The 27,565-nt window shown below is 32.4% G+C and overlaps 1 protein-coding gene across 2 annotated transcripts in view; it reads right to left on the reverse strand.

Moving 5' to 3' along the window:
* Window positions 1-27,565, reverse strand: part of LOC117174149 (leishmanolysin-like peptidase) — a 680,179-nt gene that overhangs the window by 160,581 nt on the left and 492,033 nt on the right. The gene's annotated exons all lie outside the window — the stretch shown is intronic.

Raw genomic sequence — 27,565 nt, forward strand, 5'->3', positions numbered from 1 at the left:
CGAGTTATTACGAAAATTCTGTTACTGAAATAAACCACTTTATAATTCAAATTTGTGTTGAGTCTGTCCTTAGAATTTTTTCCAAGAAGTGGAAGGGAGTGGAACGTACAACTCACAGTTCATAACTTTCATCTCATAATAATCAGCTTACAGTTCGCAAGGGAGGGGGAAGCAGTGGACATGAGGGAATGAAAATAAGGGAAGAGGAGGGAAATGAAGGTAGGGTACTAGTAGACGTGGTAGGCAGTAAGGGGAAATATTGAGTAAAGGGTGGAGAGGTTCAAGTAAATGAGAAAGAAGTTGGGGAAGGGATGAGAAGCGAAGGTTTTGTAGCGTGGGGATGGAGAGTGGGGAAACATAGTGGGTGTAGGGGAGAGAGTATCGAGGGGGGAGGTTTGAACTACTCTTTTTTAGACATGAGGCGGCTGCTTCGTCTAATTTTAAATTAGTGACTTTGAGACTATTTGTCGTAAAATAATACGATATTGAAAAAAAGAACGGAAGTGACGTTAAAAAAGTATAATAAGTTTCATTATTATTCGTTAATTATCATTTTAATTATGAAGCGACTTCAGGATGCAAAATTTAAATTTAAAACGTAAGCAGCAAGCTGCTTTCTTGACCTTTTGCCAACTGCGGATTCCTAGTAGGATAATGTTTTATCCTTGAACTTGGCTTATTACTTTCTTTATCACATTTGAAAATACACTCTCAATAATTACAAATATATTTTTCTAATGTTTTTGGAGTAGCAGAAAATTTTCGTTTTTAAAATTCACTGACTTCTGCCTGTTATTTCCGGTCTGGTTTTTGATTTTTCCGGACCATTATATTTAAATAACGAAATAATAATCTTGTAAAATTTTTAGCATACTATTTTTAATTATTTATTCTTATAACTGCCACCGTCTAATTTACTTAGAAAAAGTAAAAAAGTTACCTATTTAAACCGAAATAATCACTAAAAGTAATTCATTTCTAACCTATATGATACTAAAAGTGAGTAATGTGCATTAAGAATATAAATAATGTTCTTTTGAATTGAAACAAAAATGAAAGGAATTTGACACATAAGACTTGAAAAAAATCCAACTTAAATTCAATTACATTGCAAGAAATTCAAAAAAATTTTAATAGGTTTAGAAAAATTCAAGGGAATTGAAAACCATCTAATAAAATGTCTGAGAATTCAAGATGGGTTCAAAATACTTCACGATTAATTAAACAGAATACAAAAAAATCTATTGAATCGGGTAAATTCAGAAGAATTTAGGCAAATTAAAAAAATCAAGAGAATTCAAAATAATTTAGGAAAAATGAATGACAATTTAGGACGAATACCAAATGAACTTTAATTAATTGCAAAAGTATTTAAAAATTCAATTTTACGAAATATATTTCTTGAATTTCACGAAAATTTTTTAAAATATCTTAAGAGCCTTTATAATTATTAATATCTTCGGAAATTTGATAAAATCCCTTGGATTTTTTTTTTAATATCTGAAAATCTTAAGGTCTTATAAAATCTTTCCATATCTTCGGGAAATTTTAGGAAATTTTTTGAAACTGCGGACAAGTTTTTTAAATATCTTGAAAATGCCTTAGAATATTTTAAAACACCGTAAAATATTTAAAAATCTTTACAATCTTTACAATACAACACAATATTTTAATGTACTTGAAATCGTATGAAATCCCTTAATTCTTCAGAATTAATTATTTGACATCCATTAAAATATTATAAAATTCCATGCAATCACATCAAATCTGATATTTCCTGAAATCCTAAAAAATTTATTTAAATACAGTGAAACTTTTCCATAGCGCCGATTTTGGGGCTCACGTTGGGTGGGAACTAACTCATTAGAGCCCGCTCCGCTTTTATTTGTTCGCGCTTGAGTGCTCGCTTGAGTGACAAAGACTGATACACCTACCTGCGGCGCGGCGTCAACTCTCGGAAGGGCTGTAGAAGGATGGGCTATTGAAGGGTTTCAATGTACTTTGAGCACTTTCAAAATCCCTTCAAATCATGGTCAACTTTGGAAATATTATAAAATCCTTTGGAATCTTTTAAAATGTCCTTAAACCTCACACGCCCTACAAAATCGTGACCTGAAAACTTGTACATTTTTGGAACAGTTTTAAATGATTGAAACCTTTTACAAATTCCTTAGAATCCCGTAAAATTTTCCCAAATATTTCCAATCCTTCAAGATCTTTTGAAATCCTGTGAAAATTTTCAAAGCTTATGAAAATTTGTTGGAATTATTAAAAATACCCCGAAATATTTCAGATCCTTTGAAATAAATTAAAATCTCTTTATACTTTTCGAAGCTCTTGAAAATTCTTTCGGACTTTTCAAAATACCCCGAAATCCTTTAAATCCTTTGAAATCCCTTCAAATCATCATAACTCTTTTCAAAATCTAGGCTGAGCCAAATTTTTTTCTTGCTCTTCAAAAAGTGTCTGTCCAAAGTAATCTTTTTAATATCGAAACGTGTTTTAATTAAAAATAAACTAGAAATTTACATTAAATAAACAATCATAGTTTAAAACTTGATTTCACACGTTTCGCATAATAAAGATTCTTCTTTAATTTATCCGCTAAAATATAGATCAAAATTAGAAAAAAAACTTGGTGGTAGAAAAACACGAGTGTTCACAAATTAAATTATCTTTGTAGGGCGTGCATTAAGCTTTTGGTTCATATCCTCGGCGAAGCAGAGAAACAAGAGCAACGTAAAATACGTATGTATTGTCTTTGCGTCTGCCATATAAATAAATAAGCACGCTCGTAGGGAGGCATGGTGCCAACATACACTTGGCGTTTTGTGGTTGTTCTAAAACGATAGTGCGCAGCTATACTTGCGTTGTTATTAACCACATAATTAAACGCGAATTCGCGACTTCCCTTAAGTAGGGGGTTGTATGCACGTGAGATGCTTTTTTAATCCTACCCATTGCGAGCAGGAAGGCTAAAGTAATGTTTTTTCCACAGCTAGTGCTTTCTACTTAATTTCTTGAAAGCGCTTCTCTCCTTCGATGCTCGTTCCAACGAGAACTTCCCATTTTCATTTTGCTGGGTCGAGCAATCTGCAGTTTTGCTCAGCGGTGATTAAGATGCTTAATCTGTGCTCCGGCAGGTACTCTACCTCACTCTTCGTAGTACCACTCCCAAGCCTATTTTCCAACCACCCACGTCCACCTCCGAATCGCCAGATCCATGGCGAGTGATCTGAGAGATTTAAAGTTAAAAAAGCGCTCGAGCTTAAAGACTTTCCCTCCTCTTTTCTCACGAGTGGAACAAAAAGAAATAAAAAAATGCTGAAAAGCTGGGTTGAGATTTCAGCCTGGAAATAGGCGGAAGACTGATGTAAGCCACGACATTTTTAGACTTGCATGAAATTTCTAAACAACTTTTGAACGATCAATCCATTGGTATTTGTATCAACTTTGCGATGATATTCTCAATATTTTTGTTCTTGTCGACTAACAAATATTACACTATTTAAGTGTTTTCTTCAGATAGTTGCTTTTGATGTATAGGTACTTTCATGCTATCTCCAATTTGGGATTCGCCGTCTAAACTCCCCAATCATAATTTTTTCTTCCTGATAGAGGAAGGTTTTTTTCTAGAAAAAGATCAAAAATGGAAAATTTCAATATTTTTCAAGCTTATGTTTCTATCGTAACGAAAATATTATTTTCAGACAATCAAAGAGCCCCCTAAAAATCTCAATTGACGTATTCTGTGAAAATGAACAACTTTTTAACTTAAGGTAGTGTTTTATTCCAAATTTAAACCAAAGTTTTTTCCACAGAAGCAATGTAAATTTTTTTTAAACTTTCTAAGTAGCTACCGATTAATTAAAAATCGTCATCAAACGTTTTCAATACATCGATCCACGCGTTTCTACGACGTGAGCAATTACATTAAATTGAGCACTCTTATATTCCCAATGTAAAAAAATCTGTTATAAACCAGAAAAATAACTTAGACAAAAAATTTAAAAACGATATTGGTAGTTTATGGTAGGTCATGAAATCTTCTTCAATTAAACAATCGCTGGATCATGAGAGGTCATAGAATGTTTCTCAATAGGTCATTTTCATTCCTCGAAGACGAGAACAAATATTTAAGATGCAGTACTGTAAACAGAATATACAAATTTGTTTAAAACTTTATAAATTGGAACTGGTGGGTCATAAAATGTCCAGCAATAGCTCAATCGATGCGTCGTACTGACACGAACAAATATACTACATATAGTATTGTCGTACTCTGAAAATAAAAAAAAAAATTTCTCATATAAACAGAATAAACCTTTTTTTCAAAACTTCACAATGCGGTACTCGTAGATCAGAAAAATTTCAAGAATAGGTCGATCGATAGGTCTCAAAAACATGAAAAAAAAACATTATATGTCGTATTGTTGTACTCTAATTATCAAAAAAGTTTTTCTGATATAAACAAGGTAATTTTTTTATCACGAAACCCAAAAACAGTACTTCTAAATGACCGATCAAGCTCAAAATCCTATCAGACCTGAAATAATTTAGACCTGCAACGTCTACATTTCATGATAGCTCTTTTAATTTACGAATATGATGAATAGAAAAAAGGTACAAACCTTCTTTATTGAGAAAAAAAAATTAAAAAGCCAGTGTGTTTCAGTGGGGCCAAGCGGCAGAAGTGAAACTTTGATGGATCAACTTTGGAAATTTTTCGTGAAGAATCAGCATGAGTTCTAAGGAGATTGCAAAGTAAGAGAGTACAGAGAGAGAGAGAGAGATACAGAGAGGAAGAGAGAGAGAGAGAGAGCGAGAGAGAGAACGGGGAGAGCATATGTGTGATTAGGGTGGAAGTAGAGGGGATATCGAAGAGAAGCCCTAAGAGCGATTGCGAAGCGCCGCACAAAAGGAAGACTGGACTCGAATAGAACAGAATCGTCCCAAAATAAGTTTCACTTCAAAATGGATTAGAAAGTTTGAAAGCTGGAACGTCAAAATTCAAATTTTTGATGAATTGTATAAATAAAGAGGTATATAATTTCAATATGTTTATCAAATAAAACTTATCAATAGGTGTTACACAATACTATTGAAAAATTCTGACCTAACTAAATTAAATGCCATATCATTAAAAAATCCCCCTTTTTAAACTAAAATTGAGCTACTGAACGGCTGTGATCCCTGATAATTGGAGTCAGGTGCAATTTAATTTTGCCATGGAAAGTCTACTCGCATCACTTTTTGAAAAGCAGATATCTGTCGATGTTGGCCGAACGTTCCAGATTAAAGAAAACGAGTTGAAAAATTTGTTCCGATTCGAGCGTTTTATGTAAAAGTGCGAAAGGTTTATGCCTACCTCACGCCTCCTACTCTTTGAATCAAGCCGCCCTCCATTTCCCGCGCGGAACTGCCAGGTCGAGGCGACATTATGGGTTTTATCGTGGTCCCGCTAATTGCTGCTAGAATTTATCTGGCGCCTCCATATTCCGCGGAATATTACACCATCCTGGAACTGCAGTGTTGCCACCATTCTCGTAACTAACCGTCCTAAATCAACCCTCTAATCGGTGACTCGTACGCCGACTGCCGAGCTTTACCGACCAAGCAGCTTTTCTAGTTCCTCTTCCCGAGCGATTCTCAATTCTCTATGTGTATATGTGTGAACTTCCGAACTGAACGAGAAATATCGGGCAAAATTTACCACCTGCTAAGCTAAATCCGGAGATTTTACTTATGACATTTCCAAACTCGATTTTAATGTTAGTTTGCAAATTTAATAAAAAGTTTCTAAATAAACAGTTGTTTCCTAAAGCGTTAATTTTTTATTTAGGCTCGCGTTTGATAACAAATTATAATGTTGTCGTTCATTTCAGTATATGTTATGATTCATATAAGATAGAGACCAAAATAATTCATATAAGAGATATGTTAAATATTACAGTTGAGTTTATTTATTATTATTACTATTATTATTAATCTTAACATTTAATAAAAAAGAGAGACTCGGTTGCCTAGGCGATAGAAGGTCTGACTTTCAAGAAGGAGATCTGGGGTTCGATCCGTGTACCAATACCAAGGGAATTTTTTTTGTGCTTCTACCGGGACTTTGGTGTTTCGGAACTCACCTTCAACTGTAGGTTCCCTGGAAAAAGGATAGTTACCTGCCAATGAAGAGGCTACATAACGAGGTCACTGGTCGATTTCTAGTAATGAACAGAAACACATACATAACACATCAAGAGATGCGCTCTAACTGATGACCTCAAAGAAACTGTTTCGTCAACCCTAACCAGAGTGGAATATTTCCAAAACGTTGAAAAGAACGAAATGCATCGACTGTCGTGATTTGGAAGAACACCTTTAACTGAATTTCGTTTAAGTCCCTTAAGCTGCCTACAGTTAACTACGTTTCGGCGAACTATCTGGGTCGTCATTTTTTCTTTTTCTTCATTGAAAAAATTTCTTTGGTTCAAAAATGAACTATTTTGTCGATAATTTATCTTTTTGTTTAAAATTAGAATACAAGATTAAAATTTAAACTGTTACGATGATGCGCCTCTCACAACACGTGACCTCCGGGCGATAATTTATTACAAGTACAACAACGTTTCACCCCTTGCCATAACGGAATTCAGCTCCGCAACTGATACATATTTAAACTTTTACAGCAGTTTTTTGCTCTACTTGACGCGATTCTCTCGTTGCTGGCCAGAATGAGCAAAGGGTACCCACAATCTGCACAGATGTTTCACAGATAACTGCTCCGAAACAATCCGTTTTAAAGTAGAATTCGGTATGTGCATAAGTTCCTCAAATTGTCCATACGTGATTCTTCTATTCAATGTTATATTGCCTTCCGAACAGCATCAACTTGTTTTATAGTAGCAACGTTCTATGGGAGTCCTGCATGTGATTGACCTTCGAGAACGAAACTTCTTCGCTGGAATTGTAAATGTTCGAGTTTTACAGTTTTGACGAAAGGAAAATCTTCACCAAACACTTCCGACATTTCTGTCAAAGAATCTTCTTTACTTCAACCACGTGCAAAGTTGTAATAAATTTTCACACGAAAGTCATGTCTTGTGAAAGTCGCATCATTGTATTGTTTCAACGGTGATATCTCACATTAGACTTACAGATTTGCAACAGAAGTTCGGGTGTACACCTGACTTTACACGCCCTATTCACTGGTGTAGTAGGCCTTCCATTTTTAGTAGTACCGTACGAAAAAAATTATGGGACAACCTATTTAACTATTTTGTTGAAAATTATGCAATGAATTTGGTTTAAAAATTTATTGATCTGGTAGAAAAGTCGGCTTCTTTTGTTTAAAATTAACTTTTTGGTTAAAGATTCATATTTTTTATTGATAATTCAACCTTTTTCTAGAAAAGACGTCTTTTTCGCTAAAAAATTAAAAATTTTGGTGGAATTTTTAATGCTTTTTAACTGTCAAATATTTTTCGGATAAAAAATCAACTATTTTAAAAAATTCGGCCTTTTAAGATGAATTCAACAGTTTCTGGTTTAAAACTTAAATAATTATTGGTTAAAATATCAAGTATTATATTTTTCGTTGAGGAATTTTTTTTTTGGTTAAGGATTCAACATTTTAACTCTAAATTTGTCTCCTGGATTGGAAATGCGTATTTTTGTAAAAAAAATGCATAGCACTGGTTGAAAATTCGACTATTTGGTTCAAAATGCATCTATTTTGTTAAAAATATTCACTTTAAATTTGAGGAATTTAATGTGTTTTATTTTTCCTCGATAAAAAAACTGTACTTTTAATAAAGTACAGTTTTTTTTATCCAGGATTAATTATTGAAATTCAAAATTCATCTCATTGATTGAAATTCATATTTTTTATTAAAAACTTAACTATTTCGTTAAAAATTCATCTATTTTGTTGAAAATGTAATATTTTTTATTGAAATTTTAGGGACTTAAAACAATTAAAACTGAATTTAATATAGTATCCATAATTAATTTTATTAAAAAAAAATAATTCTCCCGTTTTTGTGAAAAATCAACTTATTTCCCCTCTGTATTTAGCGTATTCTGACCTGAAAACTCTGTTGCCTCCATGAATATGTTTTTGAATTGAAACTACATACAGAATTGATTTATCTTTCAGATTCAGTTCCTCGACTGAATCATTGACATCATTGGCATGGCTCAAGCATGGCAAGACACTTGGAAATATCTTAAGAACATAAAAGTGTCAGATAAAATGAGCTTGCATTAAAAATGAAAATCTTAGGTTTGCCAATAGCCGACACGTCTCTAGGTAAGTTCACTGCCTGGATACACTGTGTCGCACACCATGTAGTTTAGCACGTATTCTACGAGAACTTTAAACAAATTTTAATTTTGTGAATAATGGAAACAATTCGAAATGGTGAGGCGACCACCCAGGTGAACCAGTTCGCGCCTCAGGTAGCTTAGCACGTATTCTACGAGAAATTGTTCAAAATTAAGATTGTTTTAACAGCCAACATTACTAGAAATGGTGAGTCGACCATCCAGGTGCACCAGGTCAAGCAACAGGTAGTTAATGACGTATTCCACGAGAACTTTTTTAAAATTTATATTTTTTGAATAATTAAAACAATTTCAAATAGCTAAAATAACTAAAAATTGTTAGTCGACGATCTGGGTGCACTAGGTCGAGCACTACGTTGTTTAATACGTATTCAACGAGAACTTTTTCAAAATTTATATTTCTTGAATAATGAAAACAGTTCCAAATGGTCATTCGACGACCTGGGTGAAACAGGTCGCCTCACAGGTTTTTAGCACGTATTTAACGAGAACTCTTTCAAAATTCAGATTGTTCCAACAGCCAAAATTACTCAAAATTGTGAGTCGACGATCCGGGTACATTAGATCGAGCACCATGTAGTATAGTACGTATTCTAGGAGAACTTAAAAAATTTTAAGTTTGTGAATAATAAAAACAAATTCAAATGGTTAGTCGATGACCCGGATGAACCAGGTCGCGCCCCAGGTCGACTCTAATTTTTATTACTTTTGGCTTTTGAAATAATTTAAATTTTTTAAAAGTTCTCGCAGAATGCGTGCTAAACTACCTGAGGTGCGACCTGGTTCACCCGTGTCACCGACTCAACATTTGGAATTGTTTCATTATTCACAAAATTTAAATTTTAAAACAGTTCTCGTAAAATGCGTATTATACTGCCTGGTGCTCTATCTGATGCACCCGGATCGTCGAATCACGATTTTCAGTAATTTTAGCTGTTGAAACAATGTAAATTTTGAAAAAGTTCTCGTGGAATACGTACTAAGATACCTAAGGCGCGACTTGGTGCACCCGGGTCGTTAAATCACCATTCGGAATTGTGTTCATCATTGACAAAATTTAAATTTTTAAAAAGTTTTCGTATAAAACGTTTTAAACTACCTTGTGTTCGACGTGGAGCACCCGGATCGTCAACATACAATTTTTAGTATTTTTTGCTGTTGAAACAATCCAAATTTTGAAAAAGTTCTCACAGAATACGTTCTAAGCTACCTGGGGAGCGAGCTGGTGCACCCGGGTCGTCGAATCACCATTTGGAACTGTTTTTATTATTTACGATATTAAAATTTTTTTAAAGTCCTCGCAGAAAACGTTTTAAACTAGCTTGTGTTCGGCCTGGAGTACCCGGATCGTCGACACACAATTTTTAGTAATTTTGGCTGTTCAGACAATCCAAATTTTGAAAAAAGTTCTCGCAGAATACGTTCTAAGCTACCTGGAGAGCGAGCTGGTGCACCCGGATCGTCGAATCACCATTTGGAATTGTTTTTATTATTTACGATATTAAAATTTTTTTAAAGTCCTCGCAGAAAACGTTTTAAACTACCTTGTGTTCGACCTGCAGCATCCAGATCGTCGACCCACAATTTTTAGTAATTTTAGCTGTTGAAAAAATATAAATTTTGAAAAAGTTCTCGTAGAATACGTGCTAAGCTACCTGGGGCGCGACCTGGTGCAGCCGAGTCGTCGACTGACCATTTGGAATTGTTTTCATTATTCACAAAATTTTAATTTTTAAAAAGTTCTCGTAGAATACGTACCTGGTGCTCAATCTGGTGCACCCGGATCGTCGGCTCACAATTTTGAGTAATTGTGGCTGTTCAAACAATCTAAATTTTGAAAAAATTCTCGTAGAATACGTGTTAAGCTACCTAGTGCGTGACTAGATTCACACGGATTGTCGACTCACTAATGGTAGTTATTTTGGCAATTGGCACAATTTAAATTCTTAAAAAGTTCTATAAAGAAAATGCGCTACACTATCTGGTGCGCGAACCGGTGCGGTGCATCCCGGTAGCGAACCTACAATTTAGAAGCGTGTCGGCTATTGGCAAACCTGAGATTTTTATTGTTAACGCAGGCTAATTTTTCCTTACACTTACATGTTCTTAAGAATATTCATGTGTTTAGCGTGTCCTAAGCATGGGAAACGGACAGGAGCAAGGCTTGCGCCATGTTGCCATTCAGCCGTGATCCATGCTTCTGCCATATATTTCCAAGTGTCTTGCCATGCTTGAGCCATGCAAACTTTTTTCACGCGGGATTTTTCGAATTTTGCTGGGAAAAGGGAGATTAGGTAAAAATAAGGCGGACTTCAGTCCCTGTCTGAATGCCAATAAATTTTTTTCAAATTCTCAAATAAAACAATATTGATAAATTTAGCTATATTTTTATCTTTTAAAGATTACAAATGCCAACATTAGCCTTTTTCATACGGCGCCCTTAAAGGATATTTCTCTCGACAAGCTGAGCGAAGAGTGCAAAAGTGTCAAAGTATGAAAATTGCCATCTTTATGAGGCGCTTTGATCGCGTCAATCGCAGCTTCTACCGGAAAAAAGCATTGGTTACAAAAGTGAAAAACGCGGCGGGATATAGGAAAAACTATAAATGTAAACTTGCAAGGGTGAGAGAACCTCATTGAGTCATTGTGAATATTTTAGAGTTGCGAGGGCACGCGAAAAAATGGAAAGTTTTAAGCCCAGATGCTCTACTGATATCGTCATGGCCAAAACTTCCTGTTGATACGACTGACAACATTCAGACTTTGAGGAAAGCTCAAACTTTCTCAGTGTTCTCGGCTTTTTATGACTTCTTCTAAAGACGTTACTACATTCTGACTTCTCAAAGTCTCGAAACTTTCTCTGGAACTTTGACCATTAGGAGAGTAATGCACATAAATTATGTCTCTAAAACATATGATATCAGTCACTTGTTACTTTTTATCTTTTGTTACATTCAAGTTATAAGATCACAGAAAAATAGGTATAGAGATTATCTCAAAATTGAATGGAGTTGTAACATAGTATTTCTTCACAAATGAGAAGTAGGCGAACAAAAAGTGATAAATCTACTCGAGATAATTCCTCAATAATTAGAAAAAAACTGTATTTAAAAAAAAACACAATTTTTTTGTACACCAAGGGTCATTAATCATATTTCTCAAGTCCTAAATCTACTCACACCACGCAAAACTTTCATTAAAGAAAATGCATTCATCAGTTTTTAAATTCAGTTTTTTTCATTTAAGTAAACGTTACACAAAACAATGCCATAAATACTATTTTTACAACTCGTGTAATTCTACTCGAAGTAAAAATAGAATCTGTTTAATCTAAAATTAATTCGACACTATTAAATTCTACACAAGAATACTTTACGCAAATCAGTTAAATTATTTTTTTATGATTAAAAAAGAAATACACACGAAGATTCGGGGTGAAACTTTTAATCAAGTATTAAATATTCCCGGTCACTTCCCAGTTGGCAAAAAATTTAAAGAAATTAGAACTCAAAAATTCGTAGACACATTTTTTTTCATTTGGAGCAATCAAAACTGAAGTGAAAATTGAAGCAATCAAAGTTGCACATGTAAAATGGTAGCTTTTAACAGTTTACAACTAAACAATCTAAAATTAAATGCCAATATTTTGCAAAATTTTCAATTTATACTCTTATGAATTGAACAGTTCACAAAAAATTTATAACCAGAATTTTCTTTTTTTAAACTCATTAAAAATGTAAAATATATTCCCAATGTTCCCGCCTTTAACTAAAGAAAAATGTAACAAAAAGTTTCTCTTCCAATTCAGGAAAAAATTAAATTATAAAATTTATTCCATTTCTCTTGAAATTAAATTTGTGACATTCAGACATTGTATTATACATATCCCTTTAAGTTTACTTATTTTAGTTTTAAGTTCTTTTAAACAAATAATAATTGTTCCACTGTTAGTTACCTGTCAATCTTCACCACTTTTACTTACAAATTTGAATATTGTTTGAAGTAACAATTAAAATTGTGACGTTTAATGTTTAAATTGATTGACAATTTAGTTTCAAGCTGTTTGGTATTAAATATTTTATTTATAATTGCTAAATTTTTATGTATAATGAAATATTTCTGGATATTAAAAATTTCTTTGTTTTTTTAATTAAACATATTTTTTCTTCGAAAACTTAACTGTTTTTTTGAACATTCGTATATTTTGGCATAATAATCGCCCTTATGATTAGAAATTTATCTTTTCCTTTTTAAATTCAACTGTCTTCTACAAAATTTAATTATTTCATTGAAGTTTATTCGTTTTCTTGTGCAAATTCCACCATTTCGTTGAAAATTCATCTTTGTAGGTGGAAAATTTAACAATTCGGTTAAAAAATCAATCACCTGTTTTATGGAAAATTTTTAACTGAAATTTATTTATTTTATTCAGTGTATAAAAGTCTCTACGTTAAAAAGGTTAAAAGTTTAAAATGCTGTTCTGTGAATTTTATCGTTAGGGCGAATGAAAAAGTGGTCAGGGAAAAAGACAGCGAATTTAAAAAATTAATTTTTTGGGTTACCCTAAATAATGCAAAACAATTATAAACCTACAATTGAAATCGAAAATTGTCTGAAATGATGTTAATATGATGAATTCCATAAAACAAACTAGCAAACAAACTTACAATTTTGGCGAAGTTACCCGGTCAGAGAGGCGGAAAGTCAATATAGTTATTTCCATATTATTGTTACGAGTTTCTGCCTTCTGCCTCCCACTCAAACCCTTCCACAAGTGAAATGTAAACAACTCCAGTCACTCTTCATCTCTCTAATTGAAAGCATAGATATATAGCTTCAAGCGTGAAAATATTCGTTAAAATTGTTTCCACTTCAAACAGCAATTTTGTCAAGTTTTGAATCAATTATACTCCGTAAATATGTATATCTGTACAAAAAGCAATACTTCATAATGCCTTATTCGAAATTGTATTGCATAAATAATATTAATTTAAATAAATTGAAATATGTTACTGGAACTCTAGAAAAGCACGAAAATTAATTAATTATTTAATTTATTTTTATCTAACTGATTTATTTACAATAGCGGAAAATGGAATGCTTTATATCTTGTTTTATGCAATTATGTTGGATAAAAATAAATCAGAGATAAAAATATGCGCAGAAAGAGATTAGGTTTACTTTAGAAAAAGAAATAAACTCCGTTTTTACACTTTGCTTTATTCTGAGACTAACTGAAATGCTGTAAAGAGACGGACAAACATAGACTGACTTAAGGGATGACAAACGGCCCCTTAGACCTTTGAATAAGCTGAGACTGAGCGGTGATAGGACCCCTTCCAGCTTTCCGAAATATTACAATACATAAAAATATACAGGAGTGTCGAAAATAGAGTTGCAATTCGAAAAAATTAAATATTATATACATTTTCAATTAAGTAGTTCCTTTAATAAGTATAAATCAATGCCAAACATGCATTCCGTAAATAGAGTTATGCTACATGCTATGAGTCTATGCCTGACCATACCATACTCATACTACTGAATGCAGTAGATATTATTTGCCTGGGCTACCAGCGCACAACTCTAATTAATACTCGAACTCTGCAAACTCCTTATGTGGAGTAATTCTAATTAAATATCGTACCGCGTACTGTAATATGGAGTTGGATCGCACTGAACTTAGGAGTTATATACTGAAAAGCTGCAAGGGAAATCACCCTAGAGTATATAGGAACGGATTTAAGAGAATTTAATTGCATCTTTTTTAGAAAATAAAGAAGCATTTTCGTTTTTAAATAAGGCTTTATTATTCAAATAAATATTCTTAAAGAATATGCAATTTTGACACATCCACCCATTAATAGATAATCGTTTCTAATATTGCTGCTGGGCATGGCAGAATACCTCATTCTCGATCATTATAATTTATCATTAGTATACTTAAAGTTAAAATAAGTTCTTTAAGTAAATAATATTTAAAACTATAATTATTTTACAAAAATTATAAAAGCTTAAATTTCTAATATATTTTAACTCTGCTTTTCTGTAAGATTAACATGATTGATATGAGATTCTTAATCATCATACCATTTAAATTGAATTCTGATGATAGAAAAGTGCACAATTTCTGCATACCATATTTCTAAAAATTCTATCTTTTCCGAGTGACTCCTAAACACAACTAAAATTTATATGCTTTTTTATAACTATAAACTTAAATTATTTTTTAAATAAAACTTCAGGAATTTAAGAAACAAAACCCTTAAATTGAGATATATGCAAAACAGTTGCACAGATGCCAATTTTGACATTGAAATTTTTTTAATTATCTACTGTTTAAAAATGTATTTCAAAATAAAAAGACGTCAAATATTTATAAGAAATAAAAAAATATCGTGTTGTATAAATATGGTTCATTTAACTAATATAATGAAATGGAAAAATTTTGTTAGCCCAGGTGCGAATTTTCCATTGGGCCATAGTCGGGTCAACTTTCTCGGAGTTGGGCTAACTTTGCCAACCAGGCATTGGCCAACATACCGAAATGATAACTATGGCCCAACTCTGTTTGCCGACTATTGGCTACCATGGTTGGCCCAACCATGACTACTAGAAGGCGGCCCAACAGCGAAATTATAACTTTGGCCCGACCATGTTAGCCGACTATTGGTACAATATCCATGACCAAAATCGGGCCAAATATGGCAATTACACGGAAAAAAATATCCACTAAATTTTATAGAACGAATCTTATAGCAGATAATACGATGGATAGTTTAATAAATATAATACAATCACTACACTGTTTATAATAGCACTCTATGAAAATTTTTATTCGCCTTGGGGCTCCAATCCTATAAGTTTCGCATTCCTAATTCCTAACGCCTAAAGCTTCTCGGCTAACCTAGCTGGGAGTATTACAAAAAAAATCTGAAATATAACCGACAACTGTGCATGGCCGTCTGCAAATTTCTGTGAACCATTCTATAAAAAATATTGCTACGCTGATAATAATATATGTAATAAGACTGCAGATTTTTAATATATATATTATTTTAATATATATAAAGAAATTCATTCGAATTCAAAGGATTTCTACAAATTTTCGAAGATTTCAAGATATTTAACAGACTTTAAAGAATTCAAGAACATTATTTATATTTAAAAAATTTTTTTAAATCTTAAAAGTCATTTAAATTCTACCGAAATTCCTAAAAAAAATCTTCAAAATTATTTCAAATCTCTTAAATTCTTTTAAAACATCTTGAACTCTTTTAAATATTTTGAAATCTTTTAAAATTCGTTTGTAAATTTAAAAATATTCAAAATCAAATAACTCCTGTTAAATCCCTTAAAATTCCTGAAAGTCTGTTTAAATACTTAAAAATATTTTTAAATTACATGAAAATCCTTAAGCTCTTTTGATTTTTTAAAATCATTTAAAATGCTTTCTAAAATTTTGAACCCATAGTTGCCCCGATGGTTGGTCCATGTTTGGGCCATTGTTGGACCAATAGTCGGCCTAACTTCTTCAGAACTTTCTCAATCCCTTCATGCCGATCTCCAAGCCGACTTTGGCCCAGAGTTGGGCCAGTAGTCGGATTTACTCGTTAACGAAAGATTTTCAATAGTAGCTGTTTAGGTTGGGCCGACAAAAGTATCTCATAAATACAAAAGGTGGCCCAAATTTGGCTGCTGATCTACGGCGGGCCAAAGTCGGTCCGACTTTGGGTCAACGGACCTGCTCTGGGTACCGACCTGAATTCGCACCTGGGAGGTTGTGAATAAATTTGTTGATGTCGCAAATTAATTATTTCGGATATGGTAATGAATCTTCGTCAGTAAATATAGTACTCTTACTGAAATGCTATACTAAAAAAGATAATGAACTTTTTTGTTTGTTTTCCATTTGTTTGAAATTATTTCAAATAAGCATTGAATATACTTATCGATTTCATACAAAAATAATGTTCGTAGATTGTTCAAAATTTTTTAAATCATGCGAAATTCATAAATAGGCATCACAGAAGTTCAATGGTTTAAGTTTAAAAGAAAGTAGCGTCATCTATTTAGAAAGTTTTCTAATCATTTTTCTGTTTACATTTCTTCAGCACTTTTTAATAATAAAAATACATCAGAAAAATATTTAAGAAGAGCAAAGATTAAAAAGGAGATAAACAAAAGAATTAAAGAGTTTTCGTGTTTGACTATGAAAAAATACATTTTTATTAGTATACAGGTATCAATTTCTTATTCTCGTCAATTTTTTCCACATAAATGTGAAATGAATGAATAAAATTTTAATTAAAATTTCAACCATTTGGTTGAAAATTTAGTTTTTTCTTAATTTTTGTCCTTTCTTGAAACTATTTTGTCGAGAATTCATTTTTTTTGCTTGAAAAATCAACTTTTTTGTTAGAAATTATTCAGTTCTAAATCAACTTTTACGCTGGCAATTTCCCTTTTAGAATAGAAAATTCAATCTTTTTATAGAAAATTCATCTGTTGGCTGGAACTTTTTGGTTAAAAATTCATCATTTTAACTGAAAGTTCGTATTTTTGCGTAGAAAAATGTCTTGGTTGAAAATTCATTTTTTTGGGTCAAAAATTCAACGTGAAGCGCGTTGAAAACTAAATTTAATATAATAAACTTTAATGTTGTTTAAAAGAATTTATTCTTCTATTTTCGTGAAAAATCTCCTAATTTTTTCTATTTTTAGATCATTTTATTCTGTCTACCTTGATACTATTTGAAGTAGTATCATAATAAAAATATCTGGTAAATCGTCATTTTTCTAATATTTTGTATTCCTGCTTTATGATTCTTAAACGAAAAATCGAAACATTATAAAAAAGGATGAAAAGAAGAAATTTCGGTCAAAGTTCTAAATTTGGGGTGTTTTAAGGTATTTTCAAATTTAAGGAAAAAAGAGGATTAAGTAAAGGAATAGATCAAATCTGGTCCCTGCATTAATCATCGAAACATAAAAAATAAAATAGTTGACAATTAATTTAATTCATAAAAAAGTTTTAAAATTCCATATTCATTACCAGTAAAATCTTCATTCTCAAATGAAATTATAAAAATGAAAATCCTTTCAACCTATGGAAAATAAATGTTTGCAGCAGGAGTTATTTTATTTATTATTCTAGCAAAATAAACTGTATTGCTTATTGGTGTTTATCAAATATCGTAAACTTGGATTTATAAGCATCGATATAAGTTCGTTTGATTATCGGATACGCACGGGTTTCTTCCATCGAAAGATCTGTTAAATTTTACAAAGGAAATACGTATAATTAGCGATTCTCGAACTCATCAAGGCTTCTGCTACGCACTCTAATCGCTTCATTCTTGCGAATCGATGATAATTATCATAATAATATAGCGTTGTTGAAAGCGTTTGATCTCGCCTGCAACTGCTTCTCAACTCACCCTCATTTCACGTGTTTCAAAGGACGAGATCTACGAGAGCAAAACAAAAATTCAACTCAAGTTTTAATATTATATTGTGCTGGAAATTATTTCTGGGTTGATTTTCATCGACGACCTTATCGCGGCAGAAATCCCTTGAGTCTTCAATTTTTTGTGAGAAAAAAGTCAAGCATTATATCTTGAAGTAGGAGGTACTTATTGTTAACTAAATGTTGATCAGGAAACATGTTTTTCGAGGAACATGCGGAAGTTATTCATAAAGTGAATTATTATATAAAATAAAGGCCTTAGATAGACTCAAATAATAATTTTGTTTCCTTAGAAAACCAGAATAAGAAATTACAATTTTTTATATTTTTTAATTTGAAGAAAGAAAATTAGATCAAATATACACATATATGGGAAAAATAAATTAAATTTTTGTTTCTTTCAGGAAATTCTCGGATTCTAACATGAGTTTATGATTTATAATTCACCGTAAAAGAAAATGGAATAATTGATATTTGAACCTATACAACGGGTGAATGGAAGCTATATATCATGGGTACTAGAGAAGGTTTCACTATTTTCTGCAACTAAAAACCTGTTTTTTATTTATGAGGGAAAGTCTTAAGAATTATTTCATTAATACATCATCATCAAACCTTAAATTCTTGCAAAATACTCGCTAATGTAATAAGGTAAGGAATAAAGGTTCAAGAAACCTTGATAGTACAAATGGTTACATGCGAAGCAAAACCAGAGGTAAGGAAGAAAAAAAAGTAAATGTGCGTGAAATTTTAATGAAATAACTGGGAAATAGAGGGAGAAGGAAATGTAATAAGTGTAGGATATCAAAAAATTTACATAGATGGGAATGTTCAGGTGGAATTCAGATAAGAAGAACTAGACAAGAAAGGTTAGTTTTGTACAGTAAAGGAGGGAAGAAAAAAGGATAAGACCAAGGTAAAAAGAAGTGATAGAAATACGAATAAAAATATTTGGAAAAATAGGAGGGCAGTCCAAAAAGAGAGGAAGTTCAAAAAATTTTATGGAATGAAGAAGAAATTTGAGAAAAGAGCAAATTATAAAAATGGACACAAAAACGTGAATAGGTAGGTCCACATCTATCTAAAAAACTTTGCGTAGTACGTGAAAGAACCAAAATGCATAAGGAATGATTTAATTTGCAATGATTTTAATTCAGATGATATCATTTTTTTATGTTTTTCAAGTGGTATGTTGGTTATTGGAATAATGACTGAATCAACATTAAATATCATTGAAGGAGAATAAATTTATAATGGTTCATTAGGGTTACTACAAAATACCAATTTCGAAATTTCCTGACTTTTCCCTATACAATTGTTCATTTTCTCTGACCGTTATACATGTTTCTTTCAGGTTTGTTTTTAAATTTATTTTCAAGACTTTTGGTGACAACACTCATAGAATTTTAAAGGTGAATTGAAAGATCCTAGGCAAAAAATATTATTACTAGAAATTAAATTTTAACCAAATACTTGATTTTGTAGGCAGAAAAATTAGTTTTTACACAATTAAATTAATTTTATATCGAGAAAGTCATATTTTTAACAAAATATATGAAGTTTCAATTACAAAAGATACATTTTTCGTTTAAAAATTTGTTGAATAAAACAAAATTTATTTTAAACAAAATAGTTCAATTGTCAGTAAAAAGACGAATTTTCAAATAAAGATTTGAGATCTTAATTCAAGAAGATAAATTGTGAACCAAAAATAACCAAATTTAATTTTCAGCAATAAAGATTAATTTTCAAACAAAGAAAAGGAATTCTTAACAAAATTATTATTGATTTTTCAACCAAAGAGATAAATCTTCCATTAAAAAATTAATTAGATGTCCACTGTAAACATACTTTAACTTTTAATCAAAACCAATTGAATTCAAACGAAAAAAATGCATTTTCAACAAACTAAATATGTTCTCAACCAAAACAGGTTAATTTAAACAAAAAGGATTTTTCAAAAAAAGAGTTGAAATGTTAACCAAAAAAGATTTTCCAGTAAATAATGAAATAAATGTCATCCAAAATAATGAATTTATAAGCCAAAAAACGACAATAAAGTTAATTTCTAACAAAACAATGTAATTAAAATTTGTAAAAAATCAATTTTCTGCAAAAAAACTTGAATTTTCAACCAAAAAATATGAAGTTTCTACCAAAATGATTGAAATTTAACCCGAAAAAATAAGAGTTTTAATAAATAAATAAAACTTTTTTTAGTAAATCAATAAATTTTTAACTAAAAAACATAAATTTTTCAATAAAAATGGAATAATTTTTTGTTACACAACCGTTGAATTGCCAACACAAAAGTTAATTATCAACCCGAACAGACATTTTTTCAACAAAACCGTTGAATTTTCAACTTTTTTCATTCATGTAATTTCAGATATTATGTATATCATTTCGACTGAACCTAGAGATAGCTTTCAAAGGTTAATAGAAAATTGTTTTTTCTATCAATAACGAAATGGAACAAGAGATTCAGTCGCACCCCTGTTTTGAACCAAATAATAAAATTTTTATCACAAGATGAATTCTCGACCAAAAAAATTATAATATTATATGTTAATAAGACTTATTACAGTCTCACTTGGATATCACGCCCCCGGATATATCACTCTCGAGAATTGACTCCGTGCCGCATGTAGGAGTAAAAGAAGCTGCGGGGAATCGCTCGGGTTTGCCCCCCTCCCCCAAATATTTTTAATACAAACAATAAAGTCACACAATAAAGTTCGCATGGAGCGCTCTATCACTGATTGTATCTACGATTATTTGTGGTCACTGGTATATTGCAGTAGTTTTAGTTGAGTCATTTACTAGTTCACCCAGACAAAATTTGAAAATCACAGATTTACCAGCAATAACTTTGAATATTAATCCAGCCAGTGGATTTGCACTAATTCAGTTTAAGAGAGTGACTTTTAAATTTCCAAATCTGTAGCAACTATGATCATTTGAACAATTGAGGGTAAAATTACGTCTTTCATTCTCACCTCAAGGGGTGAGTTGCAGTGATTGAATACTACTTCGTCGTTGATCGCGGCATTGCTCTCCAATCACCTTTCAGAACACGACATCGGGTGAAGAACCCGCCGGGAATTCGAATGTGTTACATAGCATTAGTTTGTCACGAGCGGCACTAGGGCGCAATCAGAACGCGTATCTCACGTGAAGCCCGGAGCAGATTCGCCCGCTTTATACGCCCGAATTTGAACTCCCGAGAAAATTATAGGGGTGAGTTTGTGGCAGTGGAGGCCAAGCTAATCCCAGAGTATAATTAACCACTACCAACTGTGCTGCCTGTCCCTATACCCTTCGGCCGCCATAACTCATGGCTAAGCTCCAGCGAATGTATGTACGTTCGTATGTACACCGTCACATATACCTTTAAAAAAGTCCAGTGTCCAGAGAATAAACCCTCCGCACGCATTCCACCACCCGCATATTTCCATCTGCAATCGAACACTTTCAATTCCAATTCACCTTTCATGGGAGTTTATTATTACTGAGTCCTATCATCGACATTTGTCGACTTTTTTCACGTTTGCGGCAAAGTACTGCCCTTTGTCAGGGATTTGGTAATATCTTGATGTTTCTAAGGAATTAGTAAAGTAGTTTCATTTTCAACCAACTAGTTAAATTTAAAACCGAAATAGATGAATCTAACCAATTGCACTTTTAACCATAAAACTTAAACTTCTATCAAAAGAGGTCCAAAAAATGAGCTTTCAACAAAACAGTTAAATTTTCAACTAAATAGTTCAGTTTTCCAAGAAGATTTATTTGCTACCAAAAAAGACGAATCTTCAGCAAATTACATACATTTCTAACAAATAAATTTAATTTAAATAAATTTTAAACCAAAAAGTGAATAGTTAAATTCTCATTAAAAAAATTAATTATCGATAGAAAATAAGTTTTCTACCAACCAGTTGAATTTTCATCTAGAACAAGGAATTTTTAACCAATAATATTAATTTTCGACCGACAAAATACATAAGTTTGAAACCAAATAGTTAAATTTGTAATCAAATAGTTGAATTTTTAAACTAAAAAATAAATTTCAAAGCAAAAACGAAACAGTTAAATTTGTATAATAAACAAAATAATTTTCAATAAAAAACATTTTCTACCCAACAGTTAAATTTTCTATCAATTATTAAAATTTTCATCCAAGAATACGAGTTTTCTATCAAACAGTTGAATATTCAATCGGATAATATGAACCTATAAACCGAAAAATTGAATTTTAAACTAAATTGTTATATTTTCAGTTTAAAAAATTAATTATTAACAGCAAAAAAACTGACTTACAACAAAGTAGTTGAATTTTAAAGCTAACAACATGAATTTTCAAAGAATAATGTAATAGTATATTAACAAATTACTCGAATATTTAACTTAAACAGAACTATTGTCAACCGAAGCGTTGCATTTAATAACCAAATAATTGGGGTCCCGGAAGCTGGAATTACAACATTGTCATATTGATGTGGGCACTATGCCATAATGCCATAATTTTGGCCAAAAACATGTAGTAATGCTAGCTTCAGCTGAAGCCACAACTCCGGTATGCGAAACTCGGAAACTATTAGTGGTATCAAATTCTCCTTTGCGCAGGAATTTAGTGCTAATTAAGTGCTCTGGATTTATGTCTTGCAAAAAATCCGGGAACTTTTTTTTTTACCAAAAACGTGTAGTACTGCTGGCTTCAGGTGACTCCGGCATGCGAAACTCGGAAACTATTAGTGGTATCAAGATCTGCTTTGCGCAGGAATTTAGTGCTAATTAAGCGCTCTGGATTTGTGATATGCAAAAAATCCGGGCACTTTTTTTTACCAAAAACGTGTGGTAATGCTGGCTTCAGGTGACTGGTGTTGTGAAACTCGGAAAAAAAGTGCCTGGATTTTTTGCAAGGCATAAATCCAGAGCACTTAATTAGCACTAAATTCCTGCGCAAAGCAGATCCTGATACCACTAATAGTTTTCGAGTTTCACAACACCAGCCACCTAAAGCCAGCATTACCAAACGTTTCTGGTAAAACTAAAAGTGCCCGATTTTTTGAATAGCGCAAATCCAGAGCACTAAATTAGCACTAAATTCCTGAGCAAAGAAGAATTTGATACCACTTATATTTCCGAGTTTCGCATACCGGAGTTGGGGCTTCAGCTGAAGCTAGCATTACTACATGTTTTTGGCTAAAATTACCAGACATAAAATTTTTTTTGCAGCATAAATTAGCACTAAATAAGCACTAAATTATGTCATAGTGCCTACATCAATATGACAATGTTGTAATTACAGCTTCCGGGACCTAAATAATTGATTTTCTACTAAAAAAAATAATTTTTAATAAAATACCTAAACTTCCAACAACATAGTTTAATTTTCAACTAAAAGATAAATTTTCTACCAAAAATGGAATAGTTAAATTTGCAATTAAAAACATTAATTTTCAAACATAATGAAAAAAAATTTTCAACAAAATGTATTTACCTCGCACTACGCGCTCGATCATTGCACTTTCCCCACATTTTGGATAGTCTTTTAAAATTAAAGGTCAGACCATCGACAGCTGAAATTAAATGATGAAATGATTAAATGAGCTGAAATTAAATGATTATTAACATTTTCTCCGTGTCTCGCTTTATTTGGCTTAAAATTTTTAATCTTGAATTTTTCAAAAAAATTCAAAAAGTTATTATGAATTTGTATCCAATTTTTTGTATCCAAAATCACTGCCTAATGAAGCTGACTTTCAGTTTGACACACTTGAATAGTATAACAAGACTTCAAAACATGGACATTTAACAACGGGGGGGGGGGTGAATCATATTTTAAACAAACCTTCTCTGATAGAAAGTAAAAATGAATTGTAAACCAAGTAGTTCAACTTTCAACCCAAAATGAGTGACTGTTTATAATCGTCTTTTCACTCAGTTCACTCAGTTTGCTTTAAATCCATGTTTGGTATTTTAATTTTTTTAACGATTAAATAATGCTATAAAGTCAAGCGGTTGTGTGTATCTCCTGTAAAATTCATGTTCAGGCACTTATAAGATATGCCCCGGAACACTTAAAATATATTTACTTCTGATTCAGAAAGATCTGATTATACAGACGAGCTTCTGAATAATTCCTGGCTTCAGATGCAGAATATGTACATTTACTTGACTATTTTAGGTGCACCGCGGATTACAAGACTTCCCTGAAGCTTTCATTGCAAGATATTGCGAGACTGGGATTACGTCTAAAGTCACCGTAGGCTCCATTGCTGGCTCAATTTCTCCTCCTCGACGTCGTCATCGTCCTACGACACGACGTGCTGTGGATCTCGGGAAAAGTTGGCTTGACGCACGTAAAGCCACAAACTTCGTGTCACCCACAATACACCGGCGGGATAAGGGATCGTATAAATTTAATCTCATATATCCCTTTTTTCGTATCTCGATATTCTGAAAGTATCTTTTTCCATTCTGCCTAAATATATATAAATCGAATGCGGGTGGTCGTAAAACTTCTTTTCCAAAACTCTCCGACTTTTTTCTAATTTTTCCCTGACCAATATTTCATTTTCTTGAGTCCACTAATACTGAAAGACCAAATTCTCATCTTGTAACATTTTTAATATCGAATCTTTCATTAATAGAATAAGAGAAATTTAATTTTTTTTACTATCACGAAGAAGAATGGAAGGTTTGTTTGGCCATATGAATGTGCAGACAGATCATATTGCAGGGTCGACTATAGGACAGCTCTCGAATATGACTAAAGCAGCTATCTCTAGAAGATAAAAACGAGAGGTCCAAATCGACAGTCTCAGAAAGACGACTCGATTGTCTCAGACTGTCGTCTCGGTCATTTCAAGCTCGCTGGCCCCATCATTGTGAAGGGTCGGTTTGGAAATTTCAGATGCTCGATCTGATTTTCTCAGACATTCGACTCCATCAACTGGATGTAGGATCACGAGTGCATTGACCCTGCCCCTACCATCTGCCTTTGCATGAATCTCAGCAGTTTATGTCAGAACTGAAAAATAATGATTTAGTTTCAAATTAATGAGTACAATTCACGTTTGTCCTAAATGGACTAATGCTATAATTAACAGTGATTACTTAAATAATTATAATCTATTTCAAACTTACATTAACCTCAAAAAGATTTGAATGAAATGTCTTAAATCTCACACGACTAATAGAACATATTAACGTTACAATTACTTATTTAAAACAGGTACTCACAGAATAAGATATTTCCAATGAATCCTCAATAAATACACTTCACTTTGCACTGAAATTGTTAGTAAAAACCTTCTTTTTTTAACAGATATCACTATGCGGTCTACAATTTCGTTATGATAATTGGAGCCAATTAGCGATGCCCTTTCAATTTTCACGCGCATGATTGACGCGCAAAAATCAAGCAATGGACCATACGTAATGTCTTATCTGCCCCTTCTTGGATGGTCGAAATGAGTGAAAACAATATGTGCGTATTGACCATTCCGAAAAGGATACCTTAGTTATCCCTGATAGTGAGTGTAATGCTCTTATAAAAGTCAGACTGGCGATAAAATAAGAGTCTGTTTAACCATGTCCAAAAAAATATGAAAGGACCGTTCGACCATGCAGACAGACTTGCTGGCTCTCTAAATTTTGACCATATAACTTTGACCATCCATTTTTCTCCGTTTAGGAACTTTTTTCAATGATAATATCACTTTAGCCACTATATCAAGGACGTTTTAATAAATTGCAATAATTTGAATGGATTTTAAAGAATTTCCAAGATTTACTCTCTAAATCTGAATCAGCGATAAGTATAGCGCTAATTCAAATCAGCGTATATACGCTGCTAAAACAGCGATATTTAGCTACTGATCAGTGAAATTTCACTGATAAGCAGCTAAGTTTTTGTGATTTGCCAGCGTATGTACGGCGATTTGAATTAGCGGTATACTTATCGCTGATTCAGATTTAGAGAGTAAATCTTGGAAATTCTTTAAAATCCATTCAAATTATTGCAATTTATTAAAACGTCCTTGATATAGTGGCTGAAGTGATATTTTCATTGGAAAAAGTTCCTATAGTGACTTTATCTAAAAAAGTGAAAAAGTGATTTCAGAATAAAAATGGACTAAAAGCGATTTGTGACAATACTCATAATTTTTGACAGTTACTCAAAGTGCTTCTTTCAGAAGTTCCCTACACAGTAAATCCGCGAGATATTATTTATCTAAAGCAGGATGAAAACCCTGCAAACAAATGAAAACTATAATTATCCGACGACGGATAGTTTTGATCCGCCTCGTGATAAAAATTATCTACTGTCGCATAATTGTAGTTTTTAAATATTTGAACCATTTTTATCTAACTTCAGATCAATATTATCTCAAGGATTTACTGTGTAACTTTAAATTTTGTTTAAATCCCTCACCTTTCCCTGACTTTCCCTGACCAACAAAATTCGCTGACTTTTCCCTGACCTGTGAAGGATATAAATTAAATGTATGTCGAATTTTTCTCACACCTCGAATATATGTACCAACAATCGCATTTATAAAATTTCAATACAAGTGCAGTAATATAAACAAGGAAAAAATATGAATTCTTACTTGTGGGTCTGCTCTCATCAAAGCTAGTCTATTGCAGTCTTTGAAGTCGTGACTTCTTCAGAGCCTGCATTTTCTTTAAATTGGAAAAGTTTTAAAAGAACGTGAAAAGAAAAGAACGAAGTTTCTACCACTCGTAACAGGAATTTACTTAAATGTGGATAAAGATCAAGAAAAAAGAGAGGATATTCTTGGGACCCTTGATTATTGTGGGGCTGTTACAGTATAAGTAAGAATGAAATAAACCTGCCACAGCTTTCTGCCTTTTATTCCAAGAAAAAATATTTTCTTCAGAGAGATGGAATAATTAGAGTTTTTTTACAAAAAGTAAAGAAATAGTAGATCGAATTGACAAAAGCACTTTAAGCTTTTACTAAGAGTTAAACTTATACAAAATTTATTATAGGGTGGAAACAATAACATTTCTCCTAGTTCACATTCAGACGTGCTTACTAATACTTATTCAATACTACTTGTTTTTTAATACAAATTTTAAAAATAATTAAATGTAAATGTATATAAATGTAAAAGTTATTTCAGTCTACACAGCCCTAAATGCTCTCCAAATATTGGAAATCGGTTGACTTTCCAAGAAAAAATCTGCCCGCTTCGCGGGGACAATCTCATCGCGCGCTATGCGCGCGGCTCGCTTCGCTCGCAAGTTTGAGAGCGCCTAGGGTGCGCGACGGTTGAATCTCGCGCTCTGCGTTCGATAATAAGTTACCTTGCGCTTCGCGCTCGAACATAATTACACCTCGCGCTTCGCGCTCGGATATTTATTCTTTGCATTTGCAATGCTTGAAAAAAACTTTATCAAAAAGATCTCTCTTAGATGGCAGTATTTATCTGCGTCTTCATACTCTGAATTGTCTACTTAATTAAGTATAGTCAAAGATTAAGTTTCACAAAGCTCTGTAGACTTTGAGGTACACATTGTCATCGTGACACTCGCGCTGCGCGCTCGATTTCCGACAGACATTTGTAAACAGGTTTTGTTGGATTTTTTTTCTCATAACTTTCGTCGCTTTTCCACACATTTTTTTTTTCATTTTACTTTTTTCAACGTTATTTTTCACGAATAAAACAAAAAGTACGCGTCCTATCAAGAAGTGATTCTTAACGAAATTGTAGATCTTTTTTGG

Source organism: Belonocnema kinseyi, chromosome 6, assembly GCF_010883055.1.
Source record: "Belonocnema kinseyi isolate 2016_QV_RU_SX_M_011 chromosome 6, B_treatae_v1, whole genome shotgun sequence".
Taxonomy (NCBI): domain Eukaryota; kingdom Metazoa; phylum Arthropoda; class Insecta; order Hymenoptera; family Cynipidae; genus Belonocnema; species Belonocnema kinseyi.